The sequence below is a fragment of the Sebastes fasciatus genome, chromosome 7 (assembly GCF_043250625.1).
Source record: "Sebastes fasciatus isolate fSebFas1 chromosome 7, fSebFas1.pri, whole genome shotgun sequence".
Classification (NCBI taxonomy): domain Eukaryota; kingdom Metazoa; phylum Chordata; class Actinopteri; order Perciformes; family Sebastidae; genus Sebastes; species Sebastes fasciatus.
In genome coordinates, this window is record NC_133801.1 from 28424916 (window position 1) to 28442273 (window position 17358).

The following is a 17358-nucleotide window of genomic DNA, read 5'->3' on the forward strand; positions in this document are numbered from 1 at the left end:
TGCTGAACAACAGCAGGATGCAGCACGGACTCTCTGAAGATCCCTAAAGCCATTGTGCAGTTAGAAGCCAGAGGACACCAATGCATACATACATATACATCCTGGATCAAATCATTAACTGTGATCAGCATCTGCAACACTGCCTGTCAGAGCCCAGCAGAGGTCAGCCAAGTTCCTCTTTCCTGTCAGCATAATGAGCGAGCAACCACACAACATGTTCCTCCACCAACATCGTTTTCATTATCTGTGTGTAACAATTACGCCACCTGAGCAATTGACGATCCGCTCATGCTTGCAGCTACAGTACGAGGATCATAAAAGTAAGAGAAAAATACATAATTACATATATAGCAACTGGTTGATGATACACGGCGTCTGGGATTTATGTAAGCAGCCAAGGCGAACGCAAGGATGGTGTCAAATCAGTGAGGAGAAAGGCAGGAAGGAAGAGCCATCGGCCCAGCAGACAGAAAGATTTAATGTTAATGGAGAGAAGATCACAAGAGATAATTAAGTCAGGCTGATGATGACGAGGAAGAGGAGGGGAACGTTTAATGTCCAACAGCACTGACTCAATAAATTTGCATTTTTTGAAACTCAGGAGGAGAAACCGAGGATGCTTTTGCACCATGAATGACCAGACACTATACATTGAAGTGTGTATATACTGTATAGTGCGTACTATCTGAGTGCAGACAATGAAATCTGTGTTAATGAGTCAAAAGTGCTTTTTAACCCCTTCAGGTTTTGTAATCAGTCTCATTTTCTACAAGTCAAACACACAAGCACAAATTCAACAATTGAAGTTGTTTCCTTATATGCAGATATTGATCAGTCATGTGACCTATAGTTCACCATGGTTACCAAGTATACAAAACAATATCATTATCTTTTAAAAAAAAATAAATACAAAATACCACATTTACTCTCAGTGGGTACAAAAATATATTGCAAATGACCATAAGATATAAAGTTTGCAATATAACAACCATGTATATGAAGGTTAAGTCTCCATTTTTAATAAAAAGCAGTGACTTCTGTATTATTTCTCACCTCATTTTTCAAGACTCTGTACTCTCAGAATAATATATTATGTGACATCATATTGTACATTTAACAATACATCTGTTACAGTTTTATGGTAAAACTCAACACTACTGTAGATCAAAATAACCAGTTTGGGTAGATGAACCCATAGGTAATATAAAGTAACACAATAGCTGGGTCCAACACTGGGTTAAGCTAATCCAGTATTGCATGACGATGCATATACAATTTCGAACACAAGAAAATTCCTGGTGAAATTTGAAAACAAATATAATCAGGTAGAATATAGAAATGGCTTCAAGTCTAATTCCTCATTTAACCCTCTTGGGTTTAAAGTGGCCAGTTTACAAATCCAGAATGCCTCTCTCTTAAGAAGCAGCTTCATTAAATCTCCCCCTCTCTTTGACAAACGTACCTTTTCAACTCCCACATATTTAAGGAAGAGACTGGATGATTGGAACTGGAGAGATATTTTTTTTACATCTTATAGTATTATATTATATTCTGCTTTCCTTTGAGTTTGTTGAGGTGAATAAATCAGGGTGTGCTGGTCTGGAGAGGAGTTCTCAGTTCCTCAAGTACTGTACTTGACTGCAATTCGGGGGTACTTTTTACTTTACTTGAGTGTTTCAATTTTATATTTCATTTCAGAGGTAATTATTTTACACGCTTTCAAAGTAGCGTTCCAAGTCACAGAAAACCTGTAATGACTTTATGAAATGATAACTTGTTATGGGTTAAACTACCAAACAGTAACGTAAATACAGTATTAAAAGTTAGTACTACATCTACCCGCTAAAATAAAATACTGCTTATATATAATACATCAGTATAAAGTATATAATACGATAGCATTACAATGACAGAGGTAATTCTGCTACACGGTGAAAACTAGTACTTTTTAATACTTAAAGTATGTTTTGTTGCTGATAATTCTATACTTTTACTTAATTAAAATGTTCAATGCTGGATTTAAGATTATAACACAGTATTTCTATCCTGTGATATTGCTACTTTTTTCATGTAACAGATCTGAGTACTTGCTGCGGCATTGCTTGCACAGACTTCAGAGTCAAATTAATATAAAGATGTCAAATTCCATGTGCGCTAATGCTTTTGAGTGTGAGCCGATTTGGTTTGCATGCTAAAAATGGCAAGCCCCCCCCCCCTCCCCCCCACACACACACACACACACTCCTCTGATCTATCTATTTTCATGCTATCGGTGCTTATCTGCTGGCTGGCTGCTGACCCTGCTGGTCAGGTTAGCTGGCAGCCTGACAGACAGTCAGACAGACAGACAGACAGACTGACTGGCTATGAAACTGACTATAGCTGATTCGACGGCTGGGACTCGGTCTTGCCCCCTTGCAGCCCTCTGCAGCACTATAGCATCTATTACAAATATACAAACAGTCTGTGATTCCCCCCAGACGTTCTCATTCAGCGCGACCTGCGATGACCAGCTGCATGTATTTATAATCTGCTCTATCCTGCAGCAATTAAACCCCCTGAACCTCAGCATGTTGAGAAAACGGCACTGTCAGGGAAAAACTGCAAGCAGAGAGCACATGTCTAGCTCTGGCCATCTTGTCACCTCCGTAATCAAACCGTCAAGCGGCCGGATGCACTTGTAACCCTTTGCTTTCTGTTCCCTTCTGACACCTCGCGGCGCAGAGACACTAAAGCCTCTGGCTCTCAGTATCCTGTTTCTAGGAACCGCAGTCCACTGTGGGCTGAGGTGGTTGGGAGGGAGGGAGGGATGGGGGGTTGCACACAATGGTGTCTGAGCAAGGTGTGTGTATTTGTATTTTACATGTTCTCAGTCTTTTTACCTGATGGTCTGTCTTTCACTGATTTCTGTCCAAGTCATGTCAGTTTTGGATTTCGAGGTGCCAATTAAGTCAGCGAACTGAACCAGACATAACGAAGAAGATATAGAAAAGAGACTCACTGTGCTGCGAAATGACTGTGAGGTAAACGACACAAGTGGATATGGATAGAGAAAGAAAAAGGGGAGTAAGGACAAAGGAGAAAAAAGAGAGAACAAGGGGAAAAGGAAAAGAGAGGTTGGCGGCAGGGGGGTTTGGTGGTGGTGGTGAGGGACAAGGAGAGGAAAGCAAAAAGGGGTTAAGAAAAAAAAGGAGGAGGAGAGGCGAGACAAGGAGAAGGAGCGAGGCAAGGCGGGGAAAAATTAGAGAGAGTGGAGTGAAGGGGCTCTTGAGGGGGAGATGGGGAGGCGAGCTGGGGAGGTGGGGGGGGGCTGCTGCTGCTGCTGCTGATGCTGGAGCACAGCGCGGCCAGGCTGAACCGAGTGAACTGCAGTGGAGGTCAGGGAGTCCAACATTCCTCTGGAACACTGTGTTTACACTGCGTAGCAGAGAGGAGAGGGTGGGGGGGGAGGAGGGGGAGGCTGGGGCCGAGGGGTGGGGGGGGGGTTGCGAGGGGGACGACGTGCAGGGAAGGAAATCATCTCCCAGAGACACTCCTTTCAGGGAGGGACTGTGTGCATGTATAAGTGAGTGAGAGTGTGTGTGTGTGTGTGTCGCTTATCCTGTAGCTGTGTGTAGTGCGTTTTCTAAAGCACCGAGGTAACTTGATTCCACCCCCCCACCTCACAACCTCCACCTCAAAACCTCCACCCAACCAACCAACGCTGTTTAAATCAACCTTAAACTTCATTAACTCACAGCGACGGAGGGCTGTGTGGCCACCACCCGTCACTGAAATCAAAGGACTAAACCTGAAATATGAAAGTGTTGTATCACTTCGGCTGTTTGACCTGCATTAATAATGTATGTCATTTCCAAACTTTTGAAAATATGGAAGGGGAGGGGGGTTTAATAAATGTTAAGTTTTTTGCAGAGGGTATTTAAGGTCTGGTGCTTTCACATAAAAGGAAAGACACCAGAAAATGTAAGTGATTTTTTTTGGTCTCATGAGTATAACCTGAGAATTAATGCAAGATTTCATTCAATTTAATACTTTACTTTTTGATTTAATTGAGTAGGAGTAGTAGGAGTTAATATATGACAATTACAATGTTGTGTTTTAATCACATTGAGTCAAACATTATATGCAGTTCATTTTGGAAACGTTGCCTATTAAAGTCAATGCTTTTTCTTTGTTTAAAAAGGAGGTGACAAACTGTTTCGGATTGTTTTAATCTGCATTTTTGTCAATTCTTGCTTACGCGAAATAAAGAGAAATACATAAATATACAAAACAAAGATTTAACGAGCAAATGTATAGATTTTACTGCTAAATTATATACATTTTTATTTCCTTTTTTACTGAGAAACATTTGTAAGTAATCTGCAACAGCAATTGAATTATAAAAAAAAAGAAAAATCAAAAGAACTTGTGCAGTTTTAAATATTCAAATATCCTCAATTTGGACATCAACTATACCGACAAAAGTTTAGTCTCATCTCAGACGACAGAAAAGCGGCGAGCAGTCACAGCAGAGACTCGGAGCCCTGCAATCATCTCCCACTATGCTGCTGTACATACTTTCATTCATCCCATTAAGATGTTTCCTTTCCCCATCTGCTGGTCCAAAAGAGAAACTACAGTACGGCCAGTATAACTGCAGAGACTCCATGCAGACTGCTGACGGACAGACACTGCTGTGAGACATTTAAAAATCACTTCACCGGTCCTATAATGTTTAATGAAAATGTAAAATTTGTATCTGTAATATACTATAACTGGTTTGTTCTAAAATTGCAGATTATGGTTCATAATGAGAAAATTTGTAACAACACAGAAATTAAATGAAGTGGCTCTTCAAACCAGCGTCATCAAACTCACTGTTCTGTCATTTTATCAGACACATCCATATGAAATCATGAGAAACTACTAGAAAAGGTTTTTCCATTTGTACGCCGCAATGTACCGGCCATATATTTTCCAGACCACTTTGATACGACCATTTGAATCAGATTTATCTGCTGACTATTCACACTCAGTAAATATTTAGTCTTCACTGTGCCATTGAGGAAATTATTACCGCTGGCATCCTTCAGAATGACATTTCAGCAAATCAAAGCAGTGCAGGAGACAATTGGCTGTCTGGGCTCCGGACTGAATAATCAATTTGTCCCCAGATTGCTGCATAGCAACACTCGTCGCAAAAAAAAAAAAAAAGAGCAGAATATGCAGATGCAACAACACCAGACTAAAGTTTAGGGATGTGAGAATCTTTAACTAAAATCTGAAACATTTGGACTCCAAGTGTTGCTTCCTAATCCTGACACAGCAGGGGTTTTATTTATGAATATCATCCGTTTACGGTAACAGCTTCAGCTTCAATATTCAACTAATCATTCAGACAGAGAGCAGGTCGACTACAGTTTGACATCAGTTGTCAACTCTGGTTTGTAGAGTCCAGTCAAATCACAGAGAGGCTGAGTCATGGACTGAGACTGAGTCACGGCTTGAACTTTTGTCTCTGAGAGCTGACTGTTCGACAACAGACTGACATTTGACCGAGATTTCCCCAAAACTTTTCAAATCCAAAGACTGTTGCACAGATGCATGCTGACAGCAGGAAGTCACTATAAACTAAGTCTAAGAAAAGGGACTACTAGTATATTTTTTAAAAGTTCACAGGGCTCTTATCTGCTGTGAATTAACACTTTCTTTATGCTTCCAAACTGTAGCTACCAGTGAGGACATCACGGCAATGTCCTCTGCACTATTTCTGGAAAATTGGAAGTAATACAATTGCACATAGAACTCTGTTTTTTTTAAGGATGATTCTGGAAATTGTTTAGAATAAATGTAACAAATTCTAGACAGAAAAAAATGACAATAAAAAACATTTTGTGTTCATTCACAAAAAAGTACCTGGCACCAGAAAATAATGCACAGTGGGTAGATAAAAATGATCTTAGATCTGATGCGGCTGAAAACCCCTGAGAAACCATGTGGACAGTTGTGTTATTCAGATGCTTTAGTTAAGTAAAAGTAACCAATATAAATATATATATTACAAGTATTAGTCCTGCATTCAAAACCCTACTTCTTTAAAATTACAGAAGTATTAGCAACAAAATGTACTTCAGTATCAAAAGTAAAAGTACTCAACATCAAAAACTGATATATTGTCATATATTACAATATTAGAAGTTACTGAAGTATCAATGCGTAAGCAGCATTTTACTGTTGAAGCTGGTTGAGGTGGAGATAATTTAGATAACTTTTCTAAAATCTGTAATAATAGTTCTATAATATTGGATCATTTTAGCTCAAACTAACTGGAACAATCGGAGAAGATTAGAGGGGAAATTCTATTTATTTTGTAAAAACAAATGTAGTGCTAATGTAGTGTTGTATGTAGTAACATAGAACAAAATACTTCAGGAAAGTACCTCAATATTGTGCTTAAGTATACATATATATATATATATATATCTATATATCATACCTGAGTAAATGTAGTTACCTTTCACACTATGGCACAATATTACATCACTCCAAAACACACACACACACACACACATACTCTAGAAATCCTTTATCCTCCACCTGATGCCAGTCTGTATGTACCAGCAGATGGTAGGAAGGGACTGGGGCTACATCACTGAACTTCCCCAAAGTTTGCACCCTCAATGGAGGCATCAGCACCACCCCTGGGGTTTTAACAACCAGCGCCACGAGAGGAGGAGCAGACAGCGCGGAACGCCACCGAGCTCGAAGCAGCCACGCCGCTAAAACAGAGAAACGGCTTCGTGCCCGACATCTGTCGCATTTCCCCTTTTTCTACGTTCCCATCCCTCCTCGCTCTGGAAAAAACGGACAGAGGCCTGGGGAAAAAGGTGGACAGAGAAGGAAAAGAGAAGAGATGGGCGAGGTAGGCGTCGGATCAGGAGCGAGCCCAGAAACAACAATGGATAGCCACAGCTTTGACAATGCCCTTCCAACCCTGACACCCGGCCACCCCTCCACCACCCACCTCCCCTCCGGAGAGCCAAGACCTTTGCTCTTTCTCCATGACAGACGGCATTCTTTTGTCTGGGTCCGCCAGACTCTGGCCGGACCCAGACAAAGGCAAGAGCACAGAGGGGACAGAGAGAATGACAGAGCGGACGGTGGAAGGGGGTGATAAAGGGAGGGATAGATGAATGGAAGGGGTAAGATCGGCAAACCGTGCTCACCTTTTGTCCGCCACTCTCTCCCTCTCCCTGTCTTTGTATGTGTGTATGTCATTCATTTTCCAAATTTTTGCACGGTAATCCAGCAACAACTTTTTCTTTTTTTTAAGTGAGGGTCGCGAATGCCCACATCGTGATCATCATTATTCATTTTGTATTTTCATTAATCGCTTGAAGTGTTTTTTCTTTTCCCCCCTCCTTCCTTCTCAATGCTGTCTGCTGTGTCCAGTGCGGTCCACTCCAGTCCTGGTTGGTAATGGCATTAAGAACAGCAGGAGAGGAGGAGAGGAGAGGAGTCAGGTGATGTTGTTTAGTTGTTGGTTTCAGTACTCTTCTTTCTGCTTTGCCACCCAGTTACATCATCAAAAGTTTCCTCGCTCCCATCATCCTGTTTTACATGTACTTCCACAGAACAACACTTTATAGTGCGCTGACTGTGTGAGAGTATGATTATGGTAAAACGTGTGTCTATTATAGCATGTTTTTTCCTGACTATAAGTACAGCAGGCACAAAGTAGTTCCAGCAACTACTTGCCAAACAAATGACCACAGGAAGGAGTCAAATTTAAAATAATCTCTTTAAACAGATTCTGAGATCAAATGTAGAATCTGTCGGCAACGGCACAAGATTTTGGTGCCGGAAGCGTTCTGGTTTCTGTTTGTTTTGTTTGCTAGTCCACTTGTATTGTCCAATCACGTTCAAGCAGGCTTTGATTGAATGCAGGTCAACAGTCTTTGCAACAGCGGAACCCCAAAAATATAGCCCCTTGCCCCCAGAGGCTTATCCGTCGTCAGACCAGAAGCATTTAGAAAGGTGCTGAATAAAAGTATGGCATTTCCTCGAAAAACTATTATAACTGTGAATTAAAGGTACTATATGTAACAATTAACATGTAGTAATTGCTTGTATTGCCAATGCGTAAACAGAATGTAATGTAACTTAAAAACTGAGACCTTCCTCGACTTTCTCGGTTGCCTATAACAGCCTGCAGAGACTGATTTCTATATAAAGTACTCGGGACGGTTTTGCTTCATAACGTTAGCTGATGGAGTAATTTGCAAATGGCAAGCTAGTTAGTGTCACGTCACTGTTTTGGCCGATGCCCAGGATGATGACTCACACCTAAGGAGTGCGAACAATAGGATGCTGACTGCAGTCCGCTTAACAGCAACCTGTGTTATTAATAGCAAGGATTTTTTTAAAGTTACATATAGTACCTTTAATCATTTAAAACATTTTGACAGATCCAAAATGAATGTTTTGTTTATCTCTGTGGAAGATATCTGATGTCCGGTTCCCACTTCTAGCAAGGCTTGTGAGACAATACTATAATGACGTTGGTATCACATGGTGTCTCTGTCTCGTCAGGGATCAAGTCATCAGTTAGTGTTGAAAAAAACAGATAAATGGTTTGACACTGGTGTCTCCATCGGGCTGCAGAATAAGTGACTCACAAGTGACAACTGACGCTAGAACATATTAGTTGTCTTAGCTTAATCGTCCGAACAACAAAAACCCATCCAATTACAATTTCGGCATATTTAAACAAAACCAACAGCCATTACAACCTGAACTAATGTGTTGTCGTTTAGATTGTCAAAATGACAAAAAATAACAGCTTCAATCCCAGAGGAGCGACATACAGCATCTTAGCATTAGTGAAACACTTATAGTAATTGAGTAGTCCGTTTACAGTATTCATTTTGTGTCTCTTCATACATGACAACATATGGAAAAACATTTTAAAACTATTGTATGTTAGACTAACGTTAGTTAAATCTTTGCCCTGTTTTTATTTACTTTACCCCTTGATACATTGCCTCGCAGACCATCTGCTTTTCCGGCTGGATACCTGCGCTGCGTGCACACTGATGTCGTGATGGGAAAAGGAAAGTCATTTTCTCTGAATGAAAAACGAATGCACACAGGGAAAACACCTGTGTTTGAAGCTATACCCTCGTCAAGTGGATTGATAATGACTGGTCACGTAATGTCCCCAAAGTGAAACTTTGCCGACTCCTTGCCGGCTCCTTGGCACCGCAGCGCCAGCAGCATATGCAGTCCCTCCATGCCGCTACCGGCTGAGCGAGCGAGGAGCCCCGGCAGTTTCCACTGTAATTCACTCAAACAATGTATGATGAAGATACACATCAGAGGAGATTTAGAAGTGGGTGGCCGACTGAACCAGAGTTGGTGATTGTTGTAAAGACTAACCAAGACGTTTCTGGTGAGATTCATTTTGCTTCTGTCAAGTTTGACAGGGCTAATGTAGGCCTATAGTTACATGTTGCAGAATTACTTTTACTCTACAATGAAAGATTCATCACTTGACATGACGGTCTGTTTGAGTGCAATGAACTGGCAACTGCAAAAGGCAGAGATCTAGTGGCTGAATGTTATCTATAGTATGTTATCAATTACACTTTTGAGTAGAGATATTCCACGATTACCTGGAACGAAAATTGCTCACATAAGTAGTCATTCAGTTGGCCTATATGGGTAAATCCATAAATATGTAGGTGTCTTTAACTTCTCTTGAGTTAAATATTTTACTCTTCTTGTCAGCAAAATGTTACAGTCACTAACACTTTACTTAAACTGTCAATAATCTATATTTTTGCATTAACAATGACTTAAATTTTTCTGCAACGTGAATGGTTTGCTCATAGTGATGAACCCACAGAGATGTATCGCCCAACTCTGGAGCTCTACAGAGCCAATTAGCCTCTCCTAGCCCATTGTTTTGGCGTTTAGTTCATTGTCACTGTACAGCTGCCAAGATAAAACCCCCATGTGCAACCTGTTCAGCAGCACAAGGTAGATAAATTCAATTAATGTTAACAAAAGAAAAACAAGTTGAACATCTAGCAGCTAAAGAACTAAATATTTCACTGCTTACATTATGGCCGGAGATATTAACAATACCAACCTGAGAAATGCTCTGCCAAAACTTATCACCAACACATCAGCTGTCCTTCGTGTGGTGGGAACATGCGCAACCATGTTTACACTCCTTTCCAGGAAGGATATAAGGCCCTCCCTTGCCCCCCCCCTTCGGCAAATCTGCCTCAAACAGGACAGACCAATGACACAAACCATTCAGCTCTGGTCCGACCAATCAGACTCGGCCCTACATCACTGCTTCAGCACTACAGAGTGGTATGTGTTTCAGGACAACAACATTAACACGTACACGGATACGCTCATTAGCTACATTGGCAAATTCATCAATGACATTGTCATTGGACAACGGACATTCCCAAATCACAAGCCCTGGGTTAGCAGGGAAGTCCATGCCAAACGTTAAGCATGGGCCGACGCTTAGAACTTTTGTTTTGGACGAGTACAGGAAATCCATGTATGCACTCCAAAGAGTGCAAAGAGACAGTACAGGGACAAAGTGGAGTCTAACTACCACGGCTCCAACACCAGAAACATGTGATCTGCACTAAGAACGGACTACAAAAGAAAAACAAGCAGTGCTGAGTAAATGTCTTCATCTCTCCCAGATGTACTGGACAACTTCTATACACGCTTTGAGAACAACTCCCCGTCTGAGAAGGTACAAAACGCTGACAAAGATGTGTGCAGATTAATATACGCAAGTCACCCGGACTAGCCCTCTAAACATGTGAGACTTGACTCAGACTTAAAAGCAGCTCTGGTATAGGAGGTGTGGATGACGATGTCTCCTAAAACGATCATATCACTTCATCTTATACCAAAAATAGAATCTACATTACATGTGAGCTGAAGTGTGAGGACATGTTTTCACCTGTTCATTAACTTTTCTCAAATCAATCAGCACTGTCTTATAGGGCATGGGAAACTGGAGGACAGACGCATGGGGTCCACAAGGTAATGTTACACCCTGTACCTAAACGCACACGCACACACACAGTGCAGTGTCACCTCCTCTAGTATACACCACCAACGGAAGACACCCCCTCCCTCCCTCCCCTCCCTTTTCCTTTGAGTGTGTTCCAGCTCCGGGCTATAACTCATAAGTTGCTATAGTCGCTACAGTGTACTGCACCTTCTGCCGGGGCACATATAGAGCAGCACAGTTAGTGTTTTTTAACGGCTCAGCAGAGAGAGGAAGCCGAGAGGAAGTGTGTGCGTGAAACAGGCGCACGCGGACAAGAGAGGACGTTTTTCCACTGAAGGTGGTAAAATAAATAGAGATGGCAGCCGAGGAGAAAATGGAGTAACGTGACACAATGAACCCGATGAACTTCAAGTGGAAAATGGCTGGTTTCCAGTATGTGATCCGGAACGTAAAATCTGAGATGACAAGAAAAATTACATTATTGACTTGATCTAAAAAAAAAGTTGTATTTATGGTTAAATGAACAGGATTCAACCAAATAAATTGGATACTGCAAATATAATGCAGTGACAGTTAGTTGTCTGAAAGAAGAAAAATTGGGAGAAAGAGAAAGAAAGAGAGAGAAAATGAGTTGTCCTGTGCCCAGAGGAACTGAAGAGCTTGATACTTCTAAAGCATTCACTTGTACAGTATGTTTTATTTATGCTTTTCCTCTGCTGCTCTCTGCCAGACTGGCTGGCTGCTTGCTTGGCTGAATCATGAACTTACTGACTGAACACATGAAACACCGACTGGCTGGTTGGATGACCTGATGGCGAGCTGGCTGGCGGACTGACTGACTGACTGACTGACTGATGTGTGATGCATAATAGCAAGTTAGTGTAAGAACATCTGTCTGCCTCACACTGATTCACACTAAAAGAAAAAGGTGTCTGTTTGCCTCTGGGGCTCTCTGTCAATCATATAGACACTGGAGATTAACAACATTTTTTTTTTTTTTTTCGCAAGCTCTGCATCTGTGTCATTTCAGGGCATTATATTTTCACCATGCATCTTAAAAAAAAGCTTTTTTCAATTGCAGTAATATGAAGAGCTGTCCACTTAATGCTATGTAATGCTTCTGTGCAACATAATCTTTATGAAATCTGTGTCTGCAACAGAAATGTGCATGTCAGGGCAGGTGCTGATGTCATACTTGAATGAGCCCCCCCTTCCCTCACACACTCACCCACCACCTGCAGAAACCTCCTGCTGTCTGCCACGCCCTCCTCTCTCATCTCCCTCCGTTCTGCCATTATGTACAAAGTCCGGGTGCAGCCCCAGTCTCCAGGATCTAAGCTTCAGGCAAGCCCCTCACATCACAGCATGGCTGCCCCACATTCCTCTCACTTATCTGGGGTAGCTGTGCACAGATGGCCCCCTGAGAGAGGTGCAGATATCGGGTTGGCAGAGACGCTTTGGGGAGGTCTGGCTGGCCGCCAAAATAATTACCTGTCACACAGGGCGAGGTAGTTTGTGGTGAGAAGCAGTAATTTTTAACACCATGAAATAAAGTAGTCTTGGGGATAGTGTTCTTATTCCCCCCTTCCTAGCTACTACTTTAATTTACTGCACTCTTATTCGCCTATCTTTGCTCATTGCACTTCCTCTTGCTGTGCTGGTCTCTCACATTTTTCCACAATTCATTACCGGCTGTCAATCATCTGTCGGGCTAGGCGGGCTCACACATGAAACACTCCAGCAACTACAGACCAGAAGTTTGATGACCAAGAAGCAAAATAGGACACAGAATGGCCAGATATACTTGTAGCCTTGTGAGTATTATGAAACAAACCTCACACTTCCACTTCCATCTTTGGAACAGAGTTAGACTGTGTTTGGTATTGCTGAAACTTTACATTTTATCTAAATTCACATCTGGTTCAGTCGGTATCATCCACCTCTGATATGATGCCGTTTAATATACTATGTGTGTGTGTGTGTGTATATATATATCAGATCAGTCTCAATATTAATGAAGGCACACAGAAAGATTCACAAATGTATTTTGTATATAAATGACTCTTCACTAAAATATTTTTCAATAGTTATCGTTGTATATAAATGTAAAAAATGTCCACATATAAAAAATAAGGTTCACAAATATATTTATGATGCACACACAAATATTAATAATACAGTTTTATTAATAATACAAATAAGTTTAATAACACATTTACGTATTAATTAGGCTACCAATTGTCTTGACAATTATTATTTTTATTCAAACTAAAATTATTAAAACAGTATCTGATAGATAAGACTAAGATAAACTCTTCATATATGTTTTGTTTGCAAAATCTGGAGGCTTTACTGGGGCTGGGAAGGCTGTCATAGCAGGTGAGAGGAGAGGCAGGGCCTGCAGAGCATGTTGGAGGCTCCACATCCAGGGGTGCGTGGAGTGGGCACCGAAACCCCCTCTGGTTCTCCAACATGCTGTGCAGGCTCTTGCTAGACTCTCAGGTGCCTGGTTCTATCCCACAGCCCTTAACAGCCTCCAGCAAGCCCCACTTTGCTTTGCTCCAGAGGGAGGTCGGCGGGGTTGGTCTGCTCGCAGTCTTGTGGATTTCCTAAACTCTGAAAACGTTGGGGAAAATTTTGGAGTTTTGTAAAACTGCCAATATTCTAAATCTACACGGTTGATTTATTGCCTCAAAAATTCCCAGAAGTGAAAAGGGAAAACAGAATTTCTTATTATGTTTATCAAAAAACTAAAGATATTGATGAGGGCACAAAATGTAAGCTGTACTACTGTGCAGTCTAAAACTCTCAGTATCAAACTGTAAAATCCTACAATTCAAAAAATTAAGACAAATGTTTTTCTGACAAAATATCCAAAATGAAGAACTGCCTTCCTGAGCTGTCAAACCTAAGTCCTGCTGACTGATAGACTGGAGGATGGACGGGTTAGAGCAGTGGCAAAGAGGACAAAGAACATTCATTCCAGCTCGCATGCACCTCTCACACGCCTCATGACAAAATAAACACTATCTGTGGTGCTTGGCCTCATGCCGGCATTCAAGGAGAAACAGCCAGCAAAAAAAAAAAGAATAAATAAATCTATCTCTATCTCTCCATCAGCCCGTGACACACTGCTGCTCAGGGCCTGTCACATCTACTGCATCAGTAAAGTCACAGTAAAGTTCACTCAGCACAAACACTTTTATCAGACACAGCTCAGTCACCTCACCTCAGATGATTATAGAACATTTACTACAGAACTGAGCAGGTATTAGAGCCTTCCGTGGAAGAGATGCTTAAACTGAACAAAATTCTAATCAAATACCAAATAACATCTGTTATAATGATGTTGTTGCTATCCATTTCCAAACTCCAAACTCCATATTCAGTGTAGAGTTTTAATGCCTCATGCGTTGCTCTGACAATTTTGGCTTCGGAATGTATGAATCAAGGGTTGAGGTGTGATTTAAAGTTGATTTGACATGATTTAAGTAAAGATTTTTGAATGAAGGAAATATGTTTTATAGCTGTTCTAATTCATATTTTAATATTACTTTAACAATCAATTGTGTATTGTGAGAGGTGTCACTAGAGAGAAACCCATAAATCATTTTTACTCAACTCTGTAGTTCCCCTACAGAGGTTTTTAGCGTCTTTTGGCTCATTGTTTTTCTTTTACGGCCTGCAACTTTATTGTTTTGGTTCAGTACTATCATTGATTTCATTCACGTCAGTTTCAGCAGCAGCAGACACCTGTTTTCAGTGAAAATGCCTTAAAAAGCCCACTGTACACTACCCGCTCACAGTGTTTCTCACTGGATTTTGTGATACCGTGGCAGGTGGACCTCTGACTCTCTTGTACATTTTTAAAGTTAAATACATCAATCTGGTGCACATTGAGAGCAAAATGAAGAAGCTAGATATATGAAGAACTTTGTGTTCTTGTAAACAATGTTGTGCTCCAGCAGTGGTGGAATGTAACTAAGTACATTTAGGCTACTCAAGTACTGTACTTATTCTTATTATATACTGTACAATTCTGAGGTACTTGTCTTGAGTAATTTCCATTTTATGCAATAAATACTTTACTTCTACTCCACTACATCTCCGATGGAAATATTGTACTTTTAACTTCAATATATTTCTATATAAATCAACTAATAAACTATGATTTATGATATTATTAAGTAGTATATAAGTATTAAGTATAAAAGTAGTTAAAATTAGCTCCACCTTTACCAGCTGCAACATAAAGTGATGAACACATTAATGCATCAATAATTGTGATCAATGGTATAGTATATATAATTCTGAAATGGGCCATTCTGCATAAGGAGTACTTTTACTTTTGGTACCTAAAATTATATTTTGATGCTAATACAGTTGTACTTTTTACACTGTGGTATTATTAATTTGACTTAAGCAGGTTGGGTTGCCCTGTCCTCCCTGGTTGACAGTTGCATCGGTAACAGAGGGCCCCGTTTCTTCCCGTAGGGAGAGAGGGCACAGCGACCCAGGGAAGTGGCGAGGTCCGTGCAGGAGGGCGCTATAAAGCTGACATGACAGGAGCCGCGAGCCACTTTCACCCCGGGCCTTTCTTGAGGCGAACGATCGCCTTCACGGAGGAAGGCGAGTATCCAGCCAGCACACCCATTGAGAAGTATAAAAAATAATTTGGGTTCATTATGAAACCGTGGCGGGAAAGATTAGATTATGGCGGCCCGCCACAGTCAAGATAATTAATGGGAAACACTGACTCAGCACCAAAGACTAGACAGACAAAGTTAGCAGCTATAGTGCAGTATTTTACAGCTAAAAGACACAAATATTTCCTTTGTTGGAGAGCAAAAACAGAGGTAACAGGCGAGTGAATATTGAGGTGGCCAACACAACTTCAAAACTCTAATGTTGCTCTGTGTCTGCCATATGTGTAGATTAGACATTGTTTGCTAACATCGCTGCAACAAGTTTGTGCGGTAATATGCAGATGATGTGTTTACAGCTTGTTGCTAAGGCCGCCAAGTGGATAATTAATCAATTAACGCAAGTTTAAATAATCATTATCTCATAAATGTGTCAGTATAAAATATCCCAAAACTGCGGTCAGAGGCACAAAACCACATGCAGGTGGCAGGGTAGTACTTCAGACCTCTGCAGTACCCAAGGGGATCTAGCCTGAGGCCTCCCTAGCCTGCACAGCCCTCCACCCACACCACTTTTGGGATTCAGGGTAGTTTAATCATATTTAACAATACTGCTAGTTTACTTTTCTTTCCGCCCGGAGCCAAATGTGACCGCCCTGTAATTGCTTCCATACTCCCCCTGCACTAAGTGTAAATATGTTAAAATGGCAGGTTGCTTGGACTCCTCCTATAGAAAACACAGGCTCCTACTGTAAACAGGATTTTTGTTTGAACCCAATGCACCCCAACACACACACACACACACACACACACACACACACAAACACACACACACACACACACACACACACACACACACACACACACACACACACACACACACATATGATATATAACTTGTGTGCGTATGTGTCTGAGGAATGCTTCCAAAGGCTTGATGGATTCTACCCAGACCAAAACTCCCTTTACTAGGAAATAAACAAATTTGATTGAATTATGATCCAAGGTGCGTATGAACTTTCCAACACACTTTGGTCTTGTGCCTTTTTTTTATCAGTATGAGGGCATGCTGCTGCTCTCTCTGAGGCCCTCAACAACATCAGTTTGGCTGGAAATAGCAGTCTCCTATTTCCCAGAATTACCGCTGTGGGTGGACGTTGAAAGCAGTTTGAAAAATAGCACCTCTCATTTCTTTGTCTTTCCTGAAACAGGACACTGAAAGGGGAAATGCTGTTTAGTTAAGCAGAGTAACTGTTTGTGAAATGTGTGGGCTGCACCTCCGTCAGGCCTTGAAACTTTTGCTGCTAATAACAAAGTGGTGACATTTAGTTATCATTGGACACTTTTAAATTTCTTGTGCAACTGCATTTACATTCCAATAAAAAATAACTCATTCCTTTACCACTCTACATGTCGGAACACAAGGTGTTTTATCGAGCAAATGTTTGTGCTGGGAACATCTTTTATAAACGTAACAAATCCAGCTCTGACTCATGCTTGTTGGAAGCCCCAAGGACACAGATATATTTGTTTGAAGGAGGATGGCAAAGGATTGAATGTCTGAAGAGTAAATGCTCTTAATGCAAGGTTACACACACAGAATGGAGTCTATTCATAAATATTCACAGCTACCTTAACAAGGTCATTCCCAAATTTACCATCGAGTTATCTACCCGCAAC

At 41.1% G+C, this 17358-nt stretch overlaps 1 protein-coding gene across 19 annotated transcripts in view; it reads right to left on the reverse strand.

Annotated features, from left to right (window-relative positions):
- LOC141770516 (uncharacterized) overlaps nucleotides 1-17358 on the reverse strand; it is a 458180-nt gene that overhangs the window by 70195 nt on the left and 370627 nt on the right. For 3 of the 19 annotated variants that reach the window (XM_074640104.1, XM_074640099.1, XM_074640097.1), the window contains one exon: nucleotides 12264-12526. The exons of the other annotated variants lie outside the window; for them this stretch is intronic. The gene's annotated coding sequence lies outside the window, so the exon portion shown is untranslated. The remainder of the gene's footprint in view (nucleotides 1-12263; nucleotides 12527-17358) is intronic. 19 annotated transcript variants of the gene reach the window in all.